The sequence below is a fragment of the Microtus ochrogaster genome, chromosome 18, assembly GCF_000317375.1.
Source record: "Microtus ochrogaster isolate Prairie Vole_2 chromosome 18, MicOch1.0, whole genome shotgun sequence".
NCBI classification, from domain to species: Eukaryota; Metazoa; Chordata; class Mammalia; order Rodentia; family Cricetidae; genus Microtus; species Microtus ochrogaster.
The window spans coordinates 14,774,235-14,801,388 of record NC_022020.1 but is presented as its reverse complement, the minus strand read 5'-3'; the positions used below and the strand labels follow the sequence as shown (position 1 = coordinate 14,801,388).

General features: G+C 40.1%; 1 protein-coding gene across 1 annotated transcript in view; it reads right to left on the bottom strand.

Annotated features, from left to right (window-relative positions):
* Positions 1-27,154, bottom strand: part of Galnt1 (polypeptide N-acetylgalactosaminyltransferase 1) — a 74,278-nt gene that overhangs the window by 46,333 nt on the left and 791 nt on the right. Inside the window, exon 2 of the mRNA XM_013349390.2 lies at positions 539-593. The gene's annotated coding sequence lies outside the window, so the exon portion shown is untranslated. The remainder of the gene's footprint in view (positions 1-538; positions 594-27,154) is intronic.

Below are 27,154 nucleotides of genomic sequence, written 5' to 3'. Positions count from 1 at the left end.
AGTCTTCAAACTGATTTGCTAATGAGAAATAACTATAAATGTACTAGTATAGCAGTGCTGGGACTACAAACTGCTATTTCTCAAATTTTATTAAAGTAAGAACTTAGTACAAAACCCTTCTATGGCTAAGCATGGTGGCACATGCCTTTAACACCCGCTTGAAGGTGAGGGAGGAAGAGATGCAAGTAAAGCTCTGTGAGTTTGAGGCTAGCCAGGGCTACAGAGGGAAATTCTGTCTAAAACAAAAACAAACAAACAAGCCGGGCAGTGGTGGCACAAGCCTTTAATCCCAGCACTCAGGGAGGTAGAGGCAGGCATATATCTCTGTGAGTTTGAGGCCAGCCTGGTCTACAGAGTGAGTTCTAGGGCAGCCAGGACTGTTTCAAAGAAAAACCAAAACAAGCAAACAAAAAAACAGCAGCAGCAACAACAAAAATCTTCCAATGCACGTATATAAGACATAAAATCCAACGCATATTTTAAAATCCATGGAGAAGTGCAACCTTGAAGTCACTGATTTCCAATTTTATCAACTTACCCCAAAGAGGCTTTTCAAATGAATTCATATCACAAATCCACATGTTTCACATCATCTGTTGAAAAATAAATTTCCTAAAATCAGTAAATTTCAAAGTAACTCTTTCCTGTTCCCTTTCCTCCACTATCCTATACACCCGACTTAGGCTAGCCACCCACTTGAATGCAAGGGTCATTAATTATTCAGCTATTTCTCTGAGTAAAGTACCTGGAGCATAGGCACTCCAATTAATGTCTATTATATATATACACATATACATATATACATGTGTATAGTGTATGTGTGTGTATGTACGTGTGTGTGTGTGTGTGTGTGTGTGTGTATGTATAGTATGTTACTGAGAACTAACAGCAAATTCAATTGAAATAGAACAAATTATCTTTTCTTCTCTTAGAAAACTATGATGGCATCAACTTTTAAAATGAGAGGGCCAAAGACAGGTAGACAGCATCTGCAGTGGATACTGTTTAGTCCTTATTTCATACCCAAAATTTTCACCATATTAGACTCCAGTGGAATTCTAATGATAATTCTCTACTAGGCCACGTATTCCTGATTGGACCATGCCAACCACAGCCTCTCTATTTACCTTGCCAAAGCACATGATCAATGGGACCTGTAGGGAAATCTGTCAGAAAGTATTGGGGAAAAAGATGACAAAGGAGAAATATTTCTTTCTACCTCTAGATACTCTGAATCAACACATACTTCAAGTCCTGAAGCTATCTTGAAGCCATAAGAAAAAAAGACTTTATGGTCTGAGAATGGCAAACTGAATCTGTGGAAAGCATTTGGACCACGGTATCATGAAGCCGGATCAACCTCGAAATCTCCTTCCTTCATATGAACCTCCTTGTGAGATGATAAAACTCTCAGTGATGAGGCACTGTGCTCCTACATCAAAAATCCCCTAATAACACCTTTCAAGCTACAATCATTGATTCAGATGAGAATACATCCTGTGAAGAAAAAAATGAAAGTGTAAATAGAGGATCTGTCTAGCAGCAGAATTTCAACATAAATTTAATGACTACAAACTAGAATCTGGTGTAACATTCCCATCTTAGAAATGATATTAAAGTCATGTATCATTTAACAAGGGTGTGTTCTGAGAAACTTGTCATGATGTAGTTTCATTACTGTTTGAGCATAAAACTGTTACTTACATAAACCCAGCACCAAAGCCTACTACAAATCTAGGTTCTAAGGTGTATTTATCATGGTATATTTGGTCCACCTTTGTGTGAAACCCTGTGCATGGCTTCAGCTAATCAACTGAAAATCACATATTCCCAGTATGTTAAACTGTCAATTATATACAAGACACTGTTAACAGAGAAAAATAAAACATGAAAAAGTTCAGTCTCAGGTATAGTGTGATTGGGTTCCTCCCAAAGACTGTATGTTAGAAACAGGGATAAATGAAGCAATGGGAATAGGGACTCCCATGATGTTATTAGTGCCTTTTATTAAAGAAAGGAGAGAGAGATGTCAACAGAAATACACATTTACTTTTTGGATTTTGTTTTTTTGAGATGGGGTCTCACTATGTAGCCTTAGTTGGTCTGGAATTCACTATGCAGATCAGGCTGGCCTCAAACTCACAAGAGATTCACCTGCCTGCCTTGCATACTTTTGTCCCTCCACCATGTTATAACATAGCAAGAAAGTCCTCACCAGATGCTGATTCCTTTGATACTGGACTTCCTAGTTTTCAAAACTAAGACAATACATTGCTTTTATTTATGATTCATTTTTTCAATAATTCTGTGGTAGGAACATAAAATGGGTTAACAGATCCTGCCCTAACAAATCTTATCTTCAGACATGGTAGGATGGTGGAGCATGTCACAATTTACAAATTGATTTTACATCTTTGCAAAATGTTTCAAAAGTATGAGAAGATGCTGGGTGGTGGCGGAGCATGCCTTTAATCCCAGCACTCGAAGTTAGAGGCAGGTGGATCCCTTTGAGTTTGAGGCCAACCTGGTCTACAAAGGGAGTTCCAGGGAAGCCAGAGTTCCAGGGAAGCCAGAGCTGTTACACAGAGAAACTCTGTCTTGAAAAACCAAAACAGCCGGGCGATGGTGGCGCACGCCTTTAATCCCAGCACTTGGGAGGCAGAGGCAGGCGGATCTCTGTGAGTTCGAGACCAGCCTGGTCTACAGAGCTAGTTCCAGGACAGGCTCCAAAACCACAGAGAAACCCTGTCTTGAAAAACCAAAAAAAAGAAAAGAAAAACCAAAAACAGAAAAAAAAATTATGAGTAGATACAGATTATAAGGAAGGAAAAAAAGGAAGAAAAAACTGGTGAAGAGAAATATCAATTTGTTTTATGATTCAGAAAAGGCAAAAGTATATGATAGGAAAAAGGTAAAGATATATTTGCATAAACTGAGCTTAAAAAGAAGCAGGTAAATGGATAAATGTCTGTCAACAGCAAACAGAATTAGGAGCTCATAGTTCAAAGATATATGGCAAACAGAAATTCTTGGCTACATTCTAAGGCATCTAAAAAGTAATATCTAGGGTAACATCTTCTATCACTTTTATCACTTCAACACAAATGCCTAAACATTAGGAAAGAGTGTATGTTAGATTTTCCCTAGCCAAAAACCTAGACACTAAAAAACAGCATTGAACATTATCATTCTGGAGAGCAGTTTCTGGGACATAAAGAATCCAGCAGGAACTTCCCCAGATCAGAAGCTAACACTATTTTCTAGTCTTGGAATTCTCAAAGTTTAGAAGGGTTTCTTCTGTATTTTTGCCAAACTACCAATCTTACTCCATAATTATGCCTTATTTCCCTCCAATTATCTGCTCTCCTCTGTGCAAGTGGTCTTTACATTCTGGTGTGGCTTCATATCAGTGAAATGGCTTCTTGATGAAATCACTACTCTAATGTCCTACCAACATCACCAATCAATTTCTTTTTCAGCCACAATGTACTTGATGTTTCAAACATCTTTAATTATGTTTAGAACAGTCAGGGTAAAAACTAAAAAAGAATTCTCTTGGTTTGCAGTCTTTAGACTTCTTTACTACCCACCCCGACTCCTTTGTCTCTGCTGAGGAGACATCCTCAGAGCACAATTAAAACAAATGTTATCAGGATTAAGATAATAAAAAGAAAAAGCACAGCCATTAAAAGATAAGGTGTGACATTTAATGAAGTGCCATGTGCTTGGCATGTGGCCTCCATGAGACAAAAATCAAAAGCATAAAGACACCACAAGGTCCTTTCAGTAAAAGTATAGAAATGTGTATGCACCAAAGTGCAAGCTATGCTACACTAACTTGCCCATCAGATGAAACAAGAACAATGATCTGAAAATACCTTGACTTCAAAATTTGGATCTAAGGTTATGATGCTTTGGAAACGTTCTTCTTTTGTTTTCACAGAGGATGAGACCCTGTGATTGCTTCTGTCCCAATATGGTATGATGGACCACGTCCTCCTGAAAGGTTGCTGTGAACACCTTCAAAAAATTACTTCACGCCCAGCATTCGGGAGGCAGAGGCAGGTGGATCTCTGTGAGTTCGAGGCCAGCCTGGTCTACAAGAGCTAGTGCCAGGACAGGCTCCAAAGCTACAGAGAAACCCTGTCTCGAAAAAAAAAAAAAAAATTACTTCACTCAACTGCCGACTGAGATGAACCTGGCACACAGGTTACACCATAAAAGACCTGATTAACGGTGCCCCTATACAACAGGAAGAAGTTTGGAGAGAAAAAACTGTGCCCATGTTCCCAAATATTGCTTATAAATGTTCTTTTACATTTAAAGGGGGAGATGATATAGATATGAATAATTTGCATTGGTATAAATCTTGGTTTATTGACATAAATTTAAGGTCAGTCTTGTTATATGTATATGTATTTCTGATATTAAAGTATGTGATTGTGTAGTTCATTTAAAATGTAATGTATAATTAGAAAATATAGGTTGTTAATGGACAATCATCAATAATAGTCAAGCTTGTAGTCATGTTAGATTTTCTAGATGTGCATAGATATATTTCACATAGGCATTCTTCATTTTTTTCAAAGACTATAGAATATGGCATTTAATGTTTTAATAACTTAGGGCTTTTCATGACAATGAGACACGTCTGCTCCTAGCAGCACCAGCTACTTCAAGAGGAAGATGGGCATTGAAGAGGCTCCTTATGGAGTTTGATAGCCAGTTGGGCAAGAAATTGCTCTTGCCTGGACTGTTGCATAAACCGGACACAAAGAACCCACAGAGAGGACTGCTGAACTTGCCTAGAGGTGAGATGGTCTTTCGGGGTTCCTGATTTATGAAAGAGTCTACGAGACATTCTGCAGGACACAGCAAAAAGTGAATGAACTGTCTGTGAATTTTCCTGCTTCATGGAAATTTCTGCTGGATACTATGGGCCTGTAGGCTGAGATGGATGCCCTAAAGGTACAAAAAACTTTGGGTGACTGTCCAGACAGAGAGATGTCTCTGTTATTTCTATTTTACTTAAGTAATATTATATCCTTCTGGAGTCTTTGATAGAGTTGAAGAATGGTTAGTTATAGTTACAGTTTTCCTAGTTATGATAAAAGATAAAATAGATATAAATATTGTAACTGTAAATCTTGCTTTGTAACTATTTTGTTGTATGTAATTTTGCTATGTTAAAGTTAAAGCCTTCCTTTTTGTTTAAACAACAAAAAAAAAGGGAAATGATGTAGGAGGGTCTTCTATCTATCTGTTGCTTTCATTGGTTAATTAATAAAGAAAACTGCTTGGCTCAATAGGTCAAAACACAGGTAGGCGGGGAAGACAGAACAGAATTGTGGGAGAAAGAAAGCAGAGTCAGGCCAGTGCCATGAAGCTCCAGCCCAAGATGGACGTAGGTTAGAATCTTACGGGCAAGCCACCACCTCGTGGTGCTATACACATTAATAGAAATGGGTTAATCAAAATGTGAGAGTTAGCCAGTAAGAGGGTAGAGCTAATGGGCCAGGCAGTGTTTAAATGAATACAATTTGTGTGTTGTTATTTCGGGTGTAAAGCTAGTTGTGCAGGAACCGGGCAGGACAAAAAGCAGGCCTGCTCGCCTCATCACTACAGTCCCACAACCCTGACCCCTGTAGTGACCTCTACTGCCTGAGAGGTGAACACAACAGATAGAACAGAGCAAGAAGAACTTTCTTGAGAAGATAGATACAAGCTGAAGAGAAAGAAAGGAGCAGGTTCCTGACAACACAATGCCATATATGGAGGAAAAGAAAAACCAGGCAATGAAATATGACTTGCAAGTTGTTAAACTGAAATAAGCCTTTTGCCCCCAAAGTTGTTTATGGTTATAGTATCTTATCACAGCAATAAAAACCCCAACTAAGACAGAAGGAAATGATATAAATTTTAATTAAAATAAAAAACTGTTAAGAAAAATGGGGTAAAATTTCTAATATTTGAATCTGAAATCTTCAGTTTTGTCTTTCACAATTAAATCTTCAATGCAAGTAGAATTTTAATATGTACACACACACACACACACACACACACACACACACACAAGACATGGTAGTGTTATTATGCCTGTATTATCTGTCCAAGGTTGACCTAGACTAAAGAACCTGCCTCAACAAAAAAGAAAAAAAGGAAACCATTTTTTCATGTAGATAAACAGTAAAATACTATTTAAAGATTATTCCATTTTCGGCCGGGTGGTGGTGGCGCACGCCTTTAATCCCAGCACTTGGGAGGCAGAGGCAGGCGGATCTCTGTGAGTTCGAGACCTGGTCTACAAGAGCTAGTTCCAGGACAGGCTCCAAAACCACAGAGAAACCCTGTCTTGGAAGAAAAAAAAAAAAAAAAAGGTTATTCCATTTTCATATATAGCGTAAGACTAAATCTTTCATATATCAGGAGTTAAGTAAATTCCGTTTTATACTTTAATTTCCTCCTTTGCTTTCTGTTTACCTGTGCCAAATACTTTAGTACCCCAATTATAAAGGTTTTAAACCCCTCCCCCCACTTTGTTTTTTCTGGCAATACTAGGAACCAGAACCAAACTCAGAGCTTCACATATATTAAAACAGTATTGATACTGAGCTACATATCCAGGTCTTACACTAAGTCTTAAAATCTCATACAATAATAAGCACTTAACTTCTAAAATATCTTGGCCAATCTTGACTTTTTGCTTCCAAATAGATTTTAAATTAACTTGTTGGTTCTACACGGATAAACAAATCATTTTCTAAAATATTCATTTTTCTAAAACTACAATTTATACATTAATGATGATTTAATTGGCACTTTCACAATAAATTAGTCTTTTTCCTCCTCTATGATTATATTCCAAAAATATCTTTAGAATGACTATGATGTCTTTTGGTTTACTTATATAACTTTTCTTAAAATTTTGCCCTGCCTGCCTGCTATCATTTGGATCTTAAATATTGTCATAATGACCCACACTGCAAATCTTGATCACAAAGTCAGTTTTGCTATTAGGAAGTGATGGAACCTTTTATGAAGGGGGTCTAGTTGGAGGCAGTAGTCATAAAGGGAGGGTGCCTTTCAAGGGGTACTGGGACTAAGGTCCCTTCCTATGTCTCTTTTTATTTCCCAGCTGTAGGCCGGGTGGTGGTGGCACACGCCTTTAATCCCAGCACTCAGGAGGCAGAGGCAGGCGGATCTCTGTGAGTTCGAGGCCAGCCTGGTCTACAAGAGCTAGTTCCAGGACAGGAACCAAAAAGCTACGGAGAAACCCTGTCTCGAAAATTTAAAAAAAAAAATTATTTCCCAGCTGTATCACACATTTCCAGCTCTGCTTCCACATGCCCCAGTAAAGACAATCAACTCTGGACTGAGACCTCTGACATCATGAGTCAACATAAGTCTCTGCCCTCTTAAAGCCAGCTTACCTTACTTATTACAGCATGAAAAGCTGACATAACACAATCCAAAGACACACGTTCCTTCTTAAATAATTAGGAAGATTTTTTTCACTATTCTGATATTAGCTATATTTTTATTGTATGTTGCTATTTAGAGTAACAAAACTGACTTTACTGTAGTAATTTTATATAAAAGAAGTTAATAAACTATTACAAATCTGAAAAACTTCTGTGTAGACTCTTGAATTTTCCATGAAAGTATTCCTATTGGCTCTAAAAGATGATGGCTTGGTTATTTCTTTCAGCCTGATGACTTCTCTTGCCCAGGGTCTTCAGGAGAGATGCAATGCAATGCTGGAGATGAAGGACAGTTATGGCTGCTAGGCTGCTGACATCTAAGAGAATACTATGAATGTCTTGCTATCAAGTATGATAATTGCTGGAGGCCTTTCATTGAGGTCTGTGGTGGCTTCAGTGAAACGGCTCTCATAGACTCATATATTTGACAATTGGTCCCCAGTTAGTGGGACTGTTTGGGAAGGATTAAGAGGTGTGGCCTTGCTGAAGGAGGTGTGTCACCAGGGGTGGGCTTTGAGGTTTCAAATGCCCATGCCATTAGTTCTCTCTGCCTCTGTCCAACTTGCAGAGAAGGATGCAAATTCTCAGTTACTGCATCAGCACCACGTCTGCCAGCTGCTATGCTCCCAATCAATAAACTCTTTCTTCTGTAAGTTGCATTGGTCTTGGTGCTTTGTCACACAGTAGAAAAGTAACTAAGATAATTATCTTTCATCATATCAAAAAATATCTTTTCTACTCTAAGTTGAATAGTTTTTTTTTCTTAACCATAAAAGATTTAATAAATTAACTTTCTGTATCTTAAAGCTAAGTGGCAGAGCACTGCCTAGTATAAAGTTCTGGGCTCAATCTAGGTACTAAAAGCAAGGGAAACACATTTAAACTGCTTGTATGGATAATTACATTAGTAGTAGACTTTTAAAATGTAAAACCAAATTTGTCTACTAATTTTTTTTTTCTTACACCTTACTGAATACAGGTAATCTAATTTTAACAGCCTGGTGTTATGGAGGCATTTTCTCAATTGATGTTCCCTCATCTCTAATGACTATTCCCTGTGTTAAGTTGACATAAAACTAGCCAGTACAAAGACCAAATGCTTCCTTATAACTGGGGCTCACTCCTAGTTTCAGAGGGCTAGTCTATTATCACCATGGCGGGGACAATAGCAGCAGTCAAGCAGGTACAGTGCTGGTGCAGTAGCTGAGAGGCAGACAGCAGAGAGCCCCCCCAGTGACACACCTCCTCCAACAAGACCACCATTCTAGTCCTTCCCAACAAATCTACTAACTGGAAATCAGACATTCAAACACATGAGTCTATAGGGACCATTCTTATTCAAACCACCACACACATACACATAAATACATTTTTTTAAAAATATATATTTATGGGCTGTGGCAGCACACACCTTTAATCCCAGCACTCAATTAGGGGCAGTCTGATCTACAGAGAAATCCTGCCTCAAGAAAAAAGAAGTACATTATTTTTAAAATTTTATTTTATGTGTTATATATGAACAGCATATCTATAACTTTGGAGTATTTGATTATATTTTCATTGCTCTGCTGATTAAATCGCCAACTTCAAGGTTTGTTTGTTTTTTTTTTTAACTTTTTAGATTGTGAGTTCATGTTTCTACTTTCTAAGTCCGTACCTAAGTCTATATTCCTGCATTCTTGAAGAAAGGATCTATCTTGAGCATGCCTGTAATCCTAGTAGGTGTGGGAAGAGACAGAAGATCAAGTGTTCAATGTTTAGCGTTGGCTATAAGGGAGTTCAAGGCCAGACTATGACACTGTTGAGGAAAAAGAAAGAGGTGAAGTCTTAGGAAAACAGAATAAGGAAATGAGAGAGAGAAAATAAAAGGGGAAAAGGAATGAGCAAGGGGTTTGCTTGACTGGTTCATAGTCCTAACAACCCGAGACCACTTTCCACTAAAATTTTGGTTTGGTTTTTTTTTTTTGTACCATTCACATAATCCTATGAACTCCAACTCCAAATCCAGTTGGAGTGGACTTATAGCAATAATTTCTCAGTTTCTCTCCATGTCACCCTCCCAGTGAACGTAAGACAAGACAAACAACCTGTTATGGTTTGAGTCTGAAATGTCCCCCCACTAGCTCCTGTGCTTGAACACGATCTCCAGCTTTAGGGTGTGGAACATGGGATCTTGCGGCCTATCTAGCACAAGTGGGAATCTGGGACAGGTCCTGAAAGTTGTATCTGCTTCTAGTGCCTGTCCAAGTACTCTGCTTTCTGGTCACTCATCATTAAAAAAACTAAGTCATATGATCTCTCTTTCATATTTGCCATGCCTTCCCCACTGTAACAGATTGAACTGTGAGCCAAGCAATCCTCCCTCAAGTTTCCTTCTGTCAGTAGTGTGGATACAGGAACAAGAAAAGTAACAAACACTCCTTTCCCCATCCTTCACTTCTAATCCCTGTGCCCTAGAACAGGTTTGCATCTCTTCCTAGTTTATTCACTGATCCTTAAAGGAATTCCAGATATACACAAAGGCCCCTGTATCTTCTCACCTTGCTCAGTCCTTGGACTGTTCAGCCCTCCATGGGTACTCTGTAAACGTTTCTCTAGCCCTACAGAACATCAGCAGAGGAGCAAGGGAGACAGACAGGCTTACTTCTCTGAGGTCATGGTTTCCTCCTCTCCAACACTCTTTGCATGTCAGCTCAACAATGAACTTTTAAAAAGTATCTCAAATACCCCATTTTTTTAAAATTTGGATTTATTTTTATATATGTGAATATTTTTCCTGAATGTATGTCAGAATACCATCAGATTCCCTGGGACTAGAGTTACAAAAGTTGTAAGCTGCCATGTGGGTGCTGGCAATGAAGCTCAGGTCCTCTGGGAACGCGACTAGTACGATTAACCCCTGTGTCATCTCTCTAGCCCAGTATTTTTAATGTTTTAATATGTCTTCATACAATTTTTTTTTAAATTTCACATTTGCCACACTGCCAAAACCAAAAACATCTCTAAGCTTTGAATAGCTAGCTCACTAAATATCCCCAAAAGAAATTACCAACACTACTTAAAGCCAAAGGAAACTGGTTCATTTAATAAGTGTGTGCCAAATACACTTCTAGGGACTTAACACACATCAGTAAACTAAAGAAATATTAATATGTTTGAAGTGCTGACACTGTATAAAAGTAGAACAACACAATCAATAAGCACAGTGAAGTTAGATTATACTATAGAAGGTAGTAAGAACAATAGGAAGAAATTAAAAATCAAGTGGTCAAACAAGAAAAAGATCTCAAGTATTTGTGTTGAGGCTGTAGTCACAATGGTAGAAAGTCTGAATACTATGTGTGAGTCTCTGGATTCAATCCCTAGGAGTATATGTGTGAGCACACATACACACAGCTGATACTGTGGGGACCTATGATCCTAAACACAGCAGCTACTATTAACACACTTCCCTCTAACATATTACTAAATTTTTTAATAAAACACAAGATTGTAAGAACTATAACTAATTTCCTCTTGGTGTGAGATAGAAGGGGGGTGGCCCACAGAGATGCTAAAACTGCCTGATTCCATCTACTTCAAAGAAACCAGGGCACACCTAAATATGAATACTTGGAAATGCTGCTCAAAAAGTTAAGATGTTTCCTATTCAAAAATTTAAAGTAAATGAAATTTTAAAATAATAATAAAATATATAACAGGATCAAAGTTCTTAATATTTATTGAAATAATGGTTAAATGAACAGAGATACATTTCATACTTTTAAGTTAGTTAGATTTTAATTAGGCCACTATTAGTCAGTTGCTTTGAAGGGTAACCCTCATCTTGGAAGGCAACCTGGCCAATTTTCTCATTATGTCTTTTATGAGGATGTGCTTATTAACTCTTTAAAAATCAGGCTTCCTTTTTCTCTGTATAGCAATAAAATATAAAGCTATTAAATTAAACCTTAAAAGCAGGGAGGGGAACTCCAGGGACTGGAGAGAGCTCAGCAGTTAAGAGCGATGGCTGCTTTTCCTGAGAACTTAGGTTTGATTCCCAGTGCCCACATGGTGCTGCCATCTTCCCGTCTCCACACCATGAGAATTCCCTGTTCCAATAGTTTGGTTTCCCTCACTTCCTCACTTTTATAAACTCTCAGATGTGCACAGAGTAAGCTGCCTTCTAAACACCTGTTAAGGGGCTGGAGAGGGGCTCTGAGGGTAAAGTTAGAGAGGACTGGGTTTCAGTCCCCAGCACTAAACATCAGGCTGCTCACAATCGCAAGAAACTCCAGCTCCAGAGGATCTGAGGCATCTGGCCTCTGCTGGCCTCTCCGCATATGTGTGCACATATCCCTGTCCCATAATTAAAAATAAATCTTTTTTAAAGCTGGGCATGGTACCACACATCTTTAATTACAGCACCCAGGAGAAAGAGGCAGGAAGATTTCTGAGTTCAAGGCCAGTATGGTCTACTTAGCAAGTTCCAAGTTCAGAGAGAGAGAGAGAGAGAGAGAGAGAGAGAGAGAGAGAGAGAGAGAGAGACAGAGAGACAGAGACAGAGAGACAGAGAGAGAGAGAATTTTTGATATTTAATTTACAAGTAATTCTATAAGCTTGTTGAAAATTACAGTAAAATTTCTTACTGATATACAAAAGTAGAAAAGTAAACTTCAGAAACAAAATTAACCTGTTTGGTAATAGGGTCAAATTTTTTTCCTGTGAAAACAAATCAATAATCACTTACTTAAAAGGAAATAACTGATAAAACATTAATACTAATATTCCAAAGTTATGGTACAATAAAAACCATGAAATTAAACAGTAAATTAAAGCATGGTACAGGGGACAAAATTCCAACAGTATGCTTGAATGTCTCCCTGACCCTCATGTTCCTACTCTGGAAGTTGTCAACTGTAACAAGGACAGGCTGCTTGTTCATCCTGGCCACCTGGCTAATTTAGCCCTGAAATAACCACACAGAAACTGTACTAATTAAAACACTGCTTAGCCCATTAGCTCTAGCTTCTTATTGGCTAACTCTTACATTAATTTAACCCATTTCTATTAATCTGCATATTGCCACGTGGCAGTGGCTTACTGGAAAAGATTCAACATGTCTATCTCTGGGGGCTCCATGGTGTCTCTCTCTACTCCGCCTCTCTTCCTCCCAGCATTCAGCTCTGTCTTACCTGCCTACCTAATTCTGCCCTATCAACTAGGTTAATTTATTCATTAACCAATGAAAGCAACACACAAACAAAAGGACCTCCTACACCAGTCAACTACAATTTAGGCAAGGAATGAAGACAAAGGAATGACTCCTCCTCCACTCCCCAGGACATTTGCAAAAATACAGGATGGACAGTTTCCTTATAGGACGCGTCTCATTTCAGTCTCGTGAAACTGCAGTCCAAAGTTGAGAATAAAAAAGTGACAGCTAAGAAAGAGCATTCCACAAATAATGTCCTAAGCTAGCATGTCAGCAAGTAACTGTGCAGTTATTTCACTGTGTGTTCAGGAAAGGTTTCTCTGAAGCAGTGTACCGAGGAGATGGGGTAAGGAACCAAACACACGAAGGCTTAGGTGAAGGCCTTTGAAACTGCCCAGCTCTTGGCTCACATCTAACCACTCCTGGTACCCAAATAGCTCATACTTTCTTTTTTTCTCTGTCTTCGCTGTTGTGAAATATTTGTTTAACTATGTAAAGATGTGTTGCATTTGTTTAATTGTGTAAAGATGTGTTGCTGTTTTATTTTGCCTGCCTAAGATACCTGTTTGGTCTAATAAAAAGCTGAACTGCTAATAGCAAAGGAGGAGGTGTAGGTGGGAATTCTGAGCAGGGTGAGTAAGGAGAAGGAGGAATTTAGGCTGGGGAGGGGAATGCCAGGGGCCAGACAGACGTGGGAGGAAGAAGGAAAGTAGGGAAGGGAGGGAGAGAGGGATGGAGGGAGAGAGGGATGGAGGGAGAGAAGGATGGAGGGAGAGAAGGATGGAGGGAGAGAAGGATGGAGGGAGAGAAGGATGGAGGGAGGGGGGAGTTAGGAAAGAGAAAGGAAGGAAGGATGGAAGTTAGGAAGGAAGGAGGAAGGAAGGAGGAAGAAAAGAAGAAGGGGAAATGCCTTGAGGCAAAGCACAGGTGAATAGAAACAAATTAAATTAAAAGAGCTAGTGGGGACAAATCTAAGCTAAGGCCAAGAACTCATAATTAATAATAAGTCTCCATGTCTTTTATTTGGGAGCTGGCTGACAGCCAAAAGAAAAGGCCAACTACATATTTATTTGTTATTTCCTCCATCTGAAAGAACCTCTGTGCCAGGCAGTGGTGGCACACACCTTTAATTCTAGCACTCAGGAAGCGGAGGGCAGGCAGGAGAAACCCTGACTTGAAGGGAAAAAAAAATAGAAGTAGAAGAAAAAGATGACGATGACAACAACCTCTGCTCACCTAAGGTAGCTTTAGTGCTACAGCGGCTGACATGCTGCTGGGACTCACCCTACTCTCTGCCTCTCCACAGCAATTTCATTTCATCAATGCTAACATGCAGTGGTATTTCTATGTGTCAACTTTACCCATTTGACTGAATTCCTGGAAGGCGTTTTTGAGTTTGCAGTGCAGACCACAGTGCCTGGCTTAAAGCAATAAGTGTTTAATCACTATCAGACAAATGACTAAGGTAAAAGAATTAAACTTTTCTTACCTCTAATCTTTGACAGGTTAGACTAAGTCTTAGTCATCTATCATCTGTCTACCACCAGTGATCTAACCCTGAACTTACACATTACAGAGTCCATAAATGACTGTCAGATTACCTGTCATTTTCATCTGTAAAATACTGTGCAGTTTTTCAAAGCCACCTAGTAAACACAAGTATAACCAAGAATACTCCAGTACTGTGTCTACGTCAAGCAGTGGAAATAATAGGTATGCACATCAAGAGTCTGAGTTCCCCAGGTAGGTATTTAAAGGAAGAAGAATTTTACTAATGACAGCCAAAAATTAAAAGTTGTATTTAGCATTCCAGCAGGCAACTGCACACAGTAAGTACAACAGTAAAAGGAAACCATATTCCTTAACCACTGGCTCTTATTTCCAACAAAGTGCACTATCTCTATGTAGAGCAGTTCTGTAGACAGAAGCTGCTTTACCCCATTTTCACTCGCTAACAATAGTTTGTTTATTCATACCACTGCTACAAAGGCCTTTTGCTGCTCTTCATTCTGAGAATCTCTAAACAGACAGCTCTCAAGTAAGCATATAAATTCTGACCTCTCAGAACTTACAAGAAAATAAGAAACAAGCCACCATATTTATCAGCAGGGCAGACAGTAACTATGGAAAAACTGTTTATTTAGATGTTAGATACTGGACCCAAAGTCTTTCTCTATTAATGAACTATACCCTTAACTCCATGACAAAAACAAACATCAAAATTTTGTTAGAAAACTGGGAAATATCGTAGTATAAATTTCTCTAGAATTACTTATTTCACCAACTTGTCAATTTTTTACTCATACTTTTCTAGATATTTTGTTAAATTGTTTATCCAATGTATCCACCTGAGCCTATAATGTTGAAAGACAGGGTCCAATTTGCAATACTGTCTACAAATTAGCACAACTAATAAAACAAAATTGAGTATGCCAAAGTAACTATTTAAGAGGGTCAACATTCACATTTTAAAGTGATAAAACTATGAATCATACTTAATCATCTAGCTGCTTCATTGTATTTCTATCAGTAGTCACAACTAGTATTACCTAAGTTTAACGTGATTTAGCAGAAGAAAAAATTACTGCCAAAATTAGCTTAACTAAAAAAAAAAATAGAAAAACCCCTATTAACAGGAATGTATGCAGCAGGTGTTCAACAGCATACATGCTAGCTGGCTGTTCTCCCATGTGTCCTACAGACAACAGGGTATGTATCACACACACAGACACCATCCTCTGACACCATGAGAGATACCATCACCACTGCAACAAGGGCCTTTTGCTGATCTTCATTCTGTGAATCTCGGTGAAGTAAACAGTGATGGAGGAAGGTCATTGGTTAATTAAATAAAGAAACTGCTTGCCCTGATAGGTTAGAACATAGGTGGGTGGAGTAAACAGAACAGAATGATGGGAGGAAGAGGAAGTGAGCTCAGAGACGCCATGCTCCCCTCTCCCGGGCAGACGTGATAGCTCTGCTCTCTGAAGCAGAAGCGATGGAGCAAGCTGCCAGGTCAGACATGCTGAATCTTTCTGGGTAAGACCAGTGCTACACAGTTTATTAGAGATGGGTTGATCGGGATATCAGAATTAGCCAGTAAGGGCTAAAGCTAATGGGCCAAGCAGTGTTTAAAAGAATACAGTTTCCGTGTAATTATTTCGGGGGAAAGCTAGCCGGTGGCAGGACGCAGCCCAGCCAGCCAATCCTATTACAACAAAACAGACAGTTCTCGCGTATGCATGGCCAATAAATTCTGACCTCTCAGAATTTGCAAGAAAATAAGACAGAAAACAGCACATTTATCAGCAGTGCAGGCAGTAATTATGGAAAAAAAATTGTTCGTTTATTTAGACGTTAGATACTGGACCCAAAGTCTTTCTCTACTACTGAACTACGTATATACTCCTAACCCCATGACAAAACAAACAACATCAAAAATTTGTTAGAGAACTAAGAAATATCTTAGTATAAATTTCTCTAGAATTACTTATTTCACCCACTTGTCATTTCTACACTCACTATGGGAAACTAATAGCAATTACAGGGGACCCCAGAAAACTGGCTGGCTAGACTAGTCTTAATGGTGAGCTCTGGGTTCAACTGAGAGACACTGCCTCACTGAAGATGTAAAACTCCATATTTTCAGGTACACATATGCACTCACACTCAGGTGCAAGCAAAACACACACATGCAGGTAATTATACTCTCAGGATGCCTACAGACTGAAAGGTGGCAAACCATCTAAAGGCATATTTTAATGTGTAAGTCTACTGTATACTAATAATCATCAACATCTAGTTATGCATAATACTATACATCTCTTCTACAAAAGGAGGCTCCTGTATTAAATGAATTCTAAAATTTCCTTCTGGGACAAACTTTATAGACCCATAAAATATACAGCCACGTAGGTAGGGCTCCACCTTAGAAGGAATTTTGCATTTGGTTTAACAATCTGTTGTTATCGTCTTGAAACTTTTAACAGTTTTTTTTTTAATAAAGGAACTCATTTTTTTATGTCATTCAGATTATACGGCTAGTCCTTTTCATTGACATTCAAACACTGTGACTCCATAAATGTATACTTATAAGGTTCTAGACATACCAGCAAAACTAAAAGGACCTGGTTTCCATTAGTTTCAGAATAATGACTTTCAAGAATATAGTTAAATCCCTTTACCTTCCTAGATCCACAAATTACTCTCCCTTTCACAATAACCAACTGACCACACCAAGTCTTTTCCTTGGGGCAACTTTCAGACTGTTAACCTGTGCAGAACTATATCTTCCCTCCCTCTCACCCCAAGATTTGAGATAAAATTACGAATATTTAAAATGTAGGGCATAGGGGCTGGAGAGATGGCTCAGAGGTTAAGAGCATTGCCTGCTCTTCCAAAGGTCCTGAGTTCAATTCCCAGCAACCACATGGTGGCTCACAACCATCTGTAAAGAGGTCTGGTACCCTCTTCTGGCCTGCAGACATGCACACAGACAGAATATTGTATACTAAATAAATAAATATAAAAAAAATGTAGGGCATCACACTTGGAAAACAAAAACTGACTTCTGAGTCAAGTACAACATCAGAGCCTGTAATCCTGACCTTGTAGGCTGAGGCAGAAGGATCACAAATTCAAGGCCCTCCTTACTAAAGAGCAACACCCTGACTCAGCTTTTTTCTTCTGGCTTCTCTAGCAAATGAAATCCTCTCCTGCTCTCAGTAAGCACAGTCAAGTTCACTCTTTATGCTCAGACAGTCACCAACTTTGAGCATAAGGTACATGACAATTTCCCATTTACCCCATTGTCTTTCCCAGATACAGGCCCTTCAGCCACACACATCTTCCCATTCCGCAGACAGATCATGCCCTCTCCTGCTCCATGGCCTCTGCACGTACTAATCCTCTTATTGAGAATCCTCTTATTACCACCCTTTACATGAAAATCTTTTGACTTCTGGGGCACCACTGAGATGCCATTTCTCTATTACTTACTTGCTTCTAACTCTGTATGCTTCATTGGATCACATGAACAACTAAGACAGAAAGCATCTGCTTTGTTCGTTCTCCATTCATAGTACTTGGCCCACAGGAGAAAATAAAAACGTGTTCAATCTTTTCATTCTTGTGGGTCCCAACTGCATGTATTCCCTTAGATTTATGCCTGAGCCCTCTCAACTTCTCCCTATTTTCATTTCTAGGTTAAAAATTCTATCTTAAAACTGCAAACTTAACCTTTCCCAACAAGGTTCAGTCCTTCAACTATGGCACCTGCAGTAAAGTCCACCTGGAGTCATTCTCTGGCACTCAGAACTGGACATGTCTTGAGATATTCCCTGAGGGATGGGTAATTCAATGACACAGTGTTTGCCTAGTAAGCACTCTGGGTTCAATTTTTAGCACTGAAGAGAAAAAAGAAAACTCAAATACATTAATTGCTCTAGTTATAATCCTCTTTTTCCTCCATATTGTTAATAATGGTATCCTTTTAGAGGCCAAGTGTCAAAATGTTCTTTCATCCATTGATAATGCCTGATTACTTTTCTACAAATGCATCTGAATATTCCTGTTGCCACGTGGGGCCTCATTTCTTATTTACGGTCTTTTGAAATAACAATTATGTATTTATCTCCATGTATACTCAATATGAATTCCAACCATATCATTAAATGTTTTCGTCAATCTCTTCAGTGCTCTTCACACTTCCCAACATCCACACTTTCTACTTGGTATTTCAAAGGCCCTCTCAAAGCCAGTGTAGCAGCACAAACCTGTCATCCCAGCACTTGGAAGACCAGGAGTTCAAAGTCAGACGTGTATACAGCAAGACCATGGCCAACATGGAAGACCACATGAGTCCCTGTCTGAAACCTCTCCCTGGCCTTCAAAGTCCCTCTCAACATTGCCTAGGCTACCTTAGCAAGGCAATCTAGTTTGACAGCCAAATCTATAAACCTGGAGCAAGACTGACATGTTAAAAGATGACAAGGGGACTGGAGAGCTGCCTTAGAGGTTAAAACCACTGGCTGTTCCTCTAGAGGACCAGGACTTAATTCCCAGCACCTACATGTTAGCTCATAACCACTTGTAACTCCAGTTGTAGGGAATCAGATACCCTCTTCAGGCGTTAGCAGGTACCAGGCATGCAAATGGTACACAGTCATACACGTAGACAAAACACCCAAACACATTAAATAATTAAAAAAAAAAAAAAAGACAGGAAAATCAACTCCACCACTTAACCTATCCACATCCTTTAATCTTATAAAGACCAAACAAGTTCACGTAAGTAGATTACTTAAAACAATGCTTGGCACACAACCAATACTATCTACTGTGTTTTACAGTCACATTTTCAATTATCAATAACCTGCACTCCAACCTGCTGAAACTGACTGACTGTTGCACCCGTTCCCTTCAGCCTTTCCCTTCTGAAGTCACAGTTCACCACAGGGTAAGAATCAGCTGATAAGTTTGCCAGTTTTGCAAACCTGTTCTCATTTGAAAGCACTTTCAGTCAAAAGCTTCTTTTCTTTCCATCTCATGCCCTGAAATGTCCCAACGTTTACTCCTCAAAGAATTTCCAGCCCCGTTCAAAGATTCTCTGCCTACAACTGGCCCACTCTTCCGTCCACTTTCTCATTCCCAATTTACAGATGAGAGAACATCTTGCCACACTATCTCTATCGCCAGTGGCAATGCTGTTTTAGGGTTTTTTGTTTGGTTGGTAGGTTGGCTGGTTTTGCTTTCTTGAGACAGGGTCTCTCTGTGTAGCCCTGGCTATCCTGTAACTCATTCTGTAGAGCAAGCTGGCCTTGAACACACAGTAATCAACATGCCTCTGCTTCACTAGTGTTGGAATTAAAGTTGTACACCACCACCACCTTGCTATTTTAGTTTTCTTATGCTTCTATTGTATTCTCTTTGCATAAAAATATTAAAAATAATTAAAAGTTCTTCCCCTCTAATACAGAATATGGACTTTAATCTCCAAAGTAGTCAGGCCTCGCTATTAGAAGTGTAGCCTTTCTACCCTCTTTGGGCATCTGCTATACACAGGAATAGGTAACACTAGTATTTTCTAATAACTCACAGATTCCTAGGAATTGTAAAATGAGAGCTTTAATACTCCCCAAAATTGCCAGGTATAGTGGCATATGTCTTTAACCAGTACCTGTGAAGCAGAGGCAGGCAGATCACTGAGTTCAAGGCTAGCCTGATCTATATAGCAAGTTTCAAGACAGCTAAAGCTACACGGTGAGACCCTATCTCAAAAAAAAAGGAAATCAAACAAAAAAACCTCCAAAAACTGCTTACCCACTCTTCAATTTGAACAACAAATTACCAAGTACATTATATAATTCCAAAAACAACTAGGAACTTAAGTGTGCACATGGTGCCACCAATCGGTGTGAACCATTCCTTTCTGTAAAGGAAAGTGGGAAAAACAAGCAAACAGAAAACTGAAAACAAATGGTAACTGCTAAAGACACAAAAATCTAGCAAGAACTGGACCTAAAGAATAGTCTTCAAATCATTTCTCCGATTTCCAGAAAGGTCTTATCCAGTGTCTGCTAGTGTTTGGACCCAGGGACAGAAAACAACTTAGGGAAGAAAGGTTTGTTTCAGATGTAGCTTCAGAAGGCTGCAATCTAGCACAACAGAGTTAGTATAGTAGAAGTCAAAGTAGCAGAAGCATGCAGGAGAGGCTCCCAGCAGGTTTCCCAGAAAGCAGAAAGATCAAACAGAGCTAGAAGTAGGTGTAATTTCCAAAGGCCCTCCTCTACTGATCTGCTTCTACAGCTTTTGGAGAATGCTCTAGAGCCTTCAAAACAGCACAATCTGAGAGCCCAGCATACAAAGCATGAGCCTGTGGAGGTCACTTCAGGCTCAATCCTTAACCCTGTGCCTAGAGAGCTTTACAAACCCCCAAACAGTGTGTCCTCAACAAGTCAAAGATGACAATGACTTATAAATTATTCTTATAAAAAGGTAATTATTGAGTAATTTTTAAAGGTTACTGTATTTCTTTCTTTCTTTGAGGATGAGTATGTGTGGAGGTCAGGTGACAAATTATGGTAGTCAGGTCCATCATAGGGGTCTTAGGGATCAAACTCAGTACACCTAGATAGAAGACAAGTGCCTCAACCCTGTGAGCCATCCCTCCAAGCCAATTATAATTTCTAAGAACTTAGAAGAATTAAAAAAAAAAAACAAAGAAAAAACAGATCACGTTAAGTCAGAGCTGTCCTCTCAACTCTCATTACTTTTGTTCTATATACCTTAAAAATATTACAGATGTTCCTATAAAAATACAAGAAAAACATCAGGAGGAAAGTTAAATTGGATATCTAATCACTGGCTTAATGTTTTAAAAGGAAGTGGGTCTATAAAACAGCTCAGTAGGTAAAGGTACCTACCTCCAAGTCTGATGACTTGAGTTCAATCCATTTATCCCAAGGACCCACAGGGTAGAAGAAGAGAACCAGCTCCGGAAAGTTGTCCTCAAACCTCCACATGTGCACTGTGGGCTTGTATGCAAACACATTGGCACAATTTTTTTTTTGTTTTTGTTTTTGTTTTTCTAGACAGGGTTTTTCTCTGTGGTTTTGGAGCCTGTCCTGGAACTAGCTCTTGTAGACCAGGCTGGTCTCGAACTCACAGAGATCCGCCTGCCTCTGCCTCCCAAGTGCTGGGATTAAAGGCGTGCGCCACCACCGCCCGGCCTACATTGGCACAATTTTAAAAGTAACTAAATTCTCTTTTCAAAAGAAACAACTAGTAGTACCAGGCAATTGTAGTCAAAATATAGTCCCTAGACAACAACCTGGTATCTAGTCCATAAGAAGGCTTGGAGTAAGCACTCAGAAACCAATATACAAGACAAAAAACTTTTAAGATAGAAATTATATATGGTAACTTTCTTTTTCTTGCAATTCATATTTTTATGCACTAAAAATTACTTCATGTTAGACAGGAATGTCTAATACTAACTCTCCAAGGATATATTTTCTAACAGTAAAATAGATACATAAAGATGGGGGATAGCACACATAAACATGAGAAGCCTAGGTTCTGTTGTTATTTGTTCATCTGGTAAACTTGGGGAAGATCACTTTTAAAGAACTAGAAAGAGGTGGCAGGCAGGCCATCAGCTTAAGTACAAGAACAGTGGCACAAATAAGTCTCTGTGATTTGTTTTTACTCCTTGTTCCCCAGATCTGAAGCGGATGATGCCAATAACCTGGAAATGCAAACAGGCAGAAACAAAGTCCCAGCTGAAGCCCGCTTGGGTTATTCAGAGGACTAGGAAAGAGACAGTCCAGCAAGACAGTGGTTTTAAGAAGAAATTCACCAAACACCTAGAAGAATTGAGGTAAGAAGGCTTTACATTCATAAGCTGTAATCAGACCCTAAATCCTCCTCACCAGGGCAGCACTCCAGAGCTCAAGGTCGGCAGTTGTGATAAAATATTCTCACAAAACAACTTAAGAGAGAAAGGGCCTACTTTGCCTCATAGATCTGAAAGACCACAGTCTAGTGTGGTGGGGAACACATGGCAACAGGGAGAAAAGGCATGGTGTCAAGAAGCAGAAGGCGAGCTGGTCACAATGCACCCACACTCAAGATGCAGCCTATGAATAGGAAGCAGAACCAGGCTATAAAGTCTCAAGGCCCACCCCAGTGACCCACTTTCTCCATTGAGACTCCATTTCCTAAAAGTTCACAACTTTCCCAAACTGTGTTGCTAGCTATGGCCCAAATGATCAGACATTTGAACCTACAGGGACAATTCATACTCGAACCACAGCAGGAGCCAGAGCTCTCACCCACATTAGCTTAACAAGGCACCAGTCCTTCCACACCACCTCACCTGCCCAGGGAGCCTGGACTTCTGATTTCTCTTTTTGGCTTGTTTTTTGAGACAGGGTATAGGGTTTCTCTATGTATCAGACCTAGCCGTCCTGCAACTTACTCGTAGACCAGGCTGGCCTTGAGCTCACAGAGATCCACCTGCCTCTGTCTAGTGAATGCTGGGATTAAAGGTTTGTGTCACCACGTCGGGCCTACTGAATCCTCTTAGTGACAACAAGGTAGTAACTAATGTTCCTCCTTCATTTCCTCTGCTGAAGTGACACCCCCTCCAAACTCTAGTGAAAACAGAAAGCTTAAAAAAGAACTAGCATATCAGAGAACATGAAAATATCCAGATTTTAATCACACACACATACACACTAGTCCAAGAAATGTAGAGTTCAAACTAAAAGAACACCAATAGTACTAAAATTACCAATTTTACAATAGCTTGACAGAAATGCTTCAACAATTACAATGACTCTCTAAACAAGTTTTAAAAAAAAAAAAAAGCCTAAGCAAATAAGTAGCAGATGAAGACCCAAATGGAAATTTAAAAAGCTGAAAAATATAAAAAGTAGGTGGGTGCCTTCAGGGACAGAGGAAATACACAGGAAGGCAGAGTAGCACAAAGTATCCAACCAGAACAGCAGAAAGATCAAAGAACAACTGGCAAATCACAGACACTCTTAAACAAGAGCTACTGCTCAAGCTGTCAGTCTGACAAGGAAGGGGAACAGAAAAATTAGGCTAAAAATGTACTTAAAAAATAATGGTGAAAACGCCCTAAATTTGACAATAGAATAAGGCTAAAGATTCGGAATGCTAAGTGCATCCCCAAACAGGATAAACCCAAAGAAATCCATACCAAAAGGTACAAAGCATCAGAAAACATAAAAACAAAAGAAAAAGCTCTAAGAAGAATGAAAGACAAGAAAGCCACAGAGGAAAGGTGACTTAAATGGGCAAATTTCTTACCTGGAACCACAAGGCCCAGATAGGAAAGCAAGTGCTTTTGATGGACTGGAAGAGAAAATTAAAGGGAACTGATAATCACACATAAAGGAAAAGAAAGGACTTTTTCACAGATTTTTTTTTTTTGTTTGTTTGTTTTTCGAGACAGGGTTTCTCTGTGGCTTTGGAGCCTGTCCTGGAACTAGCTCTGTAGACCAGGCTGGTCCCGAACTCACAGAGATCCACCTGCCTCTGGCTCCCGAGTGCTGGGATTAAAGGCATGCGCCACCACTGCCTGGCTTCACAGACCTATCTTAAAACAATGACAGAAGTTCTGAGCCAAGCAAGGGTGGTGCTCACCAATAACCCCAGCACCAGGAGGCCAGAGGATGGTCAAGATCAGCTTCGTCTTCATAGTGAGTTCTAGGCCAGCCTGAGCTACAGAGTGAGACTGGGTCTCCTTGCTCCTGCCTATCCTATCCCACTCTACCCCTGAAAAGTGCTTAAAAATCAAAAGAAAAAAAAAAAAAGAATTATACCCCAGAACAGTATAGAGCAAGATGAGAAAAAAGTTTAAATGTTCCTGAAATCCACAAGTCTGAAAAAGAAAAACCATCCCATTAAGTCTAGACTCCACTGTATCATTTAATGCTGCCCTGTTCTCTTGTCGCCTTCAATCTACTTTGGGCCTGTCATACACTAATCACCCAGTACATGCTAAGTGACTAAAAGAGCATGCTGTAAGTGTCCACTCTTAGTGCATCCCTTTCCTCTATTTTACCCAAGTATGAGAAGGGCATGTAGTACATAAATGAGTATAGAAACAGTGGTATTACCTCTGTTGTGTTATTTTTCATAAAATGAGAGCCTACTCCCAAGACTAGATGATTTTATCTAGTCTATGGAAATTATCCATAAACAAACAGCAAAAGCCTAGGTGCAGTGGGCCATACCTCTAGTCCCTGCACTCCTGGGCTGAGTCAGAGAGACAGTAACTGCCCAAGCAACAAATCTGTCTCAAGAAAACAAACACAGCAAAAAAAGAAAAAGCCAGCATTCCTCCAGGCCAAACTTATGAAAAACAAAACAGGTTTCAGAAAAATGTCGCATACCAAAGACTAGGCGACATGCTGCTTAAATATAATGTTGTATCTTGGATTAGATTTTGGAGCAAAGGACCATATTAATGGAAAATTAATGCTAAATCCAAATTTAGCTTTTTAAAAAATACCTTATGAAGGACTAGAGAGATGGCTCAGCAGTTAGGAGAACTGGTTTCTCTTTCGAAGGACTTGAGTTCAATTTCCAGCACCAAATGGTAACTCCAGTCCCAAGGGATCTAATGCCTTCTTCTGGTCTCTACTGGCACTGCATGCACAAGGTGCACAGACATACATACAAGCAAAACACCAATACACATAAACACAAATAAATCTTTAAAACACACACACACAATAGGTACTAACATATGATTAAAATTTGAATTTGTTAATATAATTTCATGTTACTAAAGAGAGACAGACAGACCTATTGGCCATATAAACCCTGTACTTGGTAGGCTAAAGCAAAGAGTATCACCAAGTTAGAGGTCAATGAGATACACCATTTCAACAAGGGGGCTGCATAGTGAGAACTTGTAGCAAAATACACACACACACACACACACACACACACACGCACGGGCGAACCCATGTGACACACACCAGGCCTGTTGTTGGCTCAAGTTTATAATCCCTTCCTTTGGAGAGGTGAGGCTGAAGACTTCTGTGAGCTGAGGCTAGCCTAGGTCACAGCGAGAGACCCTGTCACAACACAGAAACAGAAACAAGAGAGTAGGAAGGGAAGGTCAGTAAACCATGCCAGGAGCAAAACTCTATCCAGGTAGCTAGAATTCCCAGAAGAGAGCCTACAAACACCTTCATTTTAACTCTGCCTCATGGTCTCACCAGGAGCCACTGACAACCAGTTTCACCCATTTACTCAGCGCACAGTTACTGGGTGTCTATAACTTATCAAGGGCTGTAAAGTCTACAGGAACACATGGCTAGGGAAGAAAGCTACAACAATCTCTGCTTTCGCTAAGTGTATAAACTCCACTGAGGAAGACACTTAACATTTGCACAAATGATGAGCGCTCCCAAAAGCTGTACAGTCTGCTGCTTAAAACAAATGGAGCCAGAGAGAGAACTTGGTGGTACAGAGCACTGTCTGCTCTTCCAGACAACACAGGCTCCTTTTCCAGCACCCACATGGCAGTTCACAAGTATCTGTAACTCCAATTTCAAGGGATCTGAACCCCTCTTCTGGACATACATGCAGGCAAAACATCCATACGTATTTTAAAAAACAGTAATGAAATAAAACAGGTACCAAACAAACCAAGAAACATTCTCTAAACCCATTTATCATTGACTTTTCAATAAAGGCTTCTCAGGTTTCAAACCACACACAACCAGGAATTCTGTTAAAACAGATACTAATTCGGTCGACCTAGATGGGTGTCTTACGTATTTCTTTGAGACTCTCCAGGTAATGAAGATATTTCTAGTTCACGAACCACATTTGAAAGAATTACCAAGGCTCTGAGGTACCACAGGAAGACCTTCAAACTGTCCTGTAAAACGCAAGCTCCTGAACTCCGTCTTTCATTCACCACAGTATTCCCAAGCCCTAACACTCACTCAATAAATATTTACCAGGTAAGTAAATGGATGGACGGTCAAGACTAGCACTATTCAATTGCTGCACACTTGGCTCATGAATCCTTGAAATGTGGCTACTGAGTGAGCTCAGCGCTGAACTTTTTAAATTTAGGTAACCACATGTGGTCAATGGCTACCCCCAAAGGACAACCCTGGGCCAGGCACAGACCCGAAGGAAAGGGCACTTAAGCACAAAGTCCCCTAGGTCTGACTCTCAACTCTGCAGCGTGGCATGTGACCTGGAAACTTGAACTTCTTGGGGCCTCATCTCCATCTATGAAAACTAGCACAAGATCTCCTACTTCTTGGAGTTCTTGGTAAGATTAGAAAGAAACGTACTACTTACTATTAAACACAAAGTGTGGTTTAGGTGACATTATCTGTCCTCCAGAAACAATTCAAGATCACGAAGACTATTCTGACTTCTGCCCGCACGTACCAGAAATGCCCAGCGAGTTTGGTTTCAGTGGCTTTGAAATAAAGCCAAGGTCATAAATTTGGTGGGGGGGGTCGGAGGGGGTCCTCTCGGCAAGGCTGACTAGGTGAGAGGCAGTGACGAGGCAAGTCATCCCGATTCCTGGCCGGTCTCTCACGGCATTGTGCTGCTGGTGAGTGGCCTCTCTCCTTCATTCATTCCCACTGCCCGGAGCCCGCTACTTCCCGGGCACAGACCTCGGCCCCGGCCTGCGCGCCCTCCCACGTCGCTCCGGACCCGCCGGGGTCAGCCCGGCACCGCGGCAGCAAGTCCCACTCGGCCGAAGCCAGGAGCCATGTTTAGCCCTACCTCTGTCAATAAAACTAAACTTCCGTCTTCTGAAGAAAAACGGTTCCTAACTCAATGTCAAACTAGGACGTCAACTCGCAGCTCTGCGCGGTCGCCCGGCAGAGGGAGACGCCGCGCGCCGGGCAACCCGGGACTCCCCGCCGCAGGACCCCGCTTCCCGGCCGGCCGCGCGGCCACAAAG